Source organism: Chondrus crispus, genomic scaffold (assembly GCF_000350225.1).
Source record: "Chondrus crispus Stackhouse genomic scaffold, scaffold_532, whole genome shotgun sequence".
Lineage (NCBI taxonomy): Eukaryota > Rhodophyta > Florideophyceae > Gigartinales > Gigartinaceae > Chondrus > Chondrus crispus.
The window spans coordinates 22,293-23,866 of NW_005178516.1; positions in this window are offsets into that span (position 1 = coordinate 22,293).

Sequence of the window (1,574 nt, forward strand, 5' to 3'; positions counted from 1 at the left end):
TGGCGGTTGACGTGGAGCGGCGCGAACTGCTCAGGACGTACCCGCAGGTCGTCAACTTTTTGTTGCGTACCTATGCGACCGATGAGGTAATTTCCGAAGCGGTTGGTGACGTGACCTCCTTCCGTCAAAGTTCGAACATGACGGAGGAGGTCTACAGCAACCACCTCTGGGACAAGGCCCTCCGATGCGGTACGGTATTCTCCGACCGGCGGTTGAAGTCCCTATTCGTCGAGGGGTTACTTCCCGCCACGTGCGCGCAGGTCCGCAATTACCTCGCTACGCACCCGGATGTGGATTACCAATCCGTGGCTCGATACGCACAAGCGATCGGGGAAACCAATCGGGCTTCCCGTCGACAGGGGATGTCCGCCATGGCGCACCGAGAGCCGTCCGGAGCCGCTAGAAGATTTGACCGCACCGCAAGGACGAGGCCCGTGCTGTCGGTTGAGTCGGCATCCGACATCCCGACGGCCGGGGGATTTGCTGAAGAAGCAATCCTGGCCGTGACGGGCCAAACCGCCACGCCGACCTCGATGAGCTCGCCACCGACGAGTTACTATCCGTCGCCGGCAGCCTCGACGGCGGGCGCCCCGGTTCCGCCCGCCAACCCTGGCGACGTGCGCACAGGACCGTACAGGAGGCAAGGGCAGGATCCACGCGTCCGGTTCTCCGGCGGGAGATTTCCCGGACCGCCACCGTGCCGGTTCTGCCTGGACACCACGCACCGACAAGAGGGGTGCCCCGTCGTTGCCGATGCCGGCCTGCGGGCCAAGCTTCTGGAGGCACGAGAGGCCAACTACCAGAAGCTACGCATCCGGCAAGGCCTCCGCCCGGGATCCCCGTTTAACCGCCAGGGGCCGTCCGCTTGGCGAAACCAGCGTCAAACGGCCCCCGCGGGCGTCAACGTGGTCGAGGAACCGCACCTCGACCACACCGAGGACCCCGTGGCGCGAGCCGCGGATGAAACCCGCGAGGACTTGCTGCTGACGGGGGAAGCCGGGGAGGACGCGTAGAGGCGACGACGTCTCTCCCCGTGCCCAGCCTCAGAAGCTTAGGCACCCCCGATCCGGCTGCGCCAGTGGAAGCGCAGCCGGGTAACCGAACGGAAGTCCAGGCCATCTGCTTCTTCAAGAAGCAGAATTACAAGATCTCCGCGACGGTTGGTCAGAAGCAGGCGTTGATGGTCGCCATCACACCAGTGCTGGACTCAGGAGCCGGCCCGAACCTCATCCATTTACGGTGTGTCGCCGAGTCGTGGCGACCATCGATAAAACCGGTTCGGAGCCCAGCGCTCATCGACGCGTCAAACCGCGCGATGAAGGCACTAGGGGAAATCCCCCTGCTCGTCCGAATCGGTGAGTTTGTGGCGCGCGTCCCGTTCCTGGTAGTCACGAGCCTCGCCGTGGACTGTATCCTCGGTACGACCTTCCTGGATCGCCACGTCAAGGCGATCCTCCCACCGCAACGGAAGGTCGTGTTCCACGACGCGCCACCCGTGGCGTTAGTCGGAACAACCCCCTCGAGGCACGACCGCAAGATGGCCTCGAGGAGCACCGCGCAACAACTACTGCCGT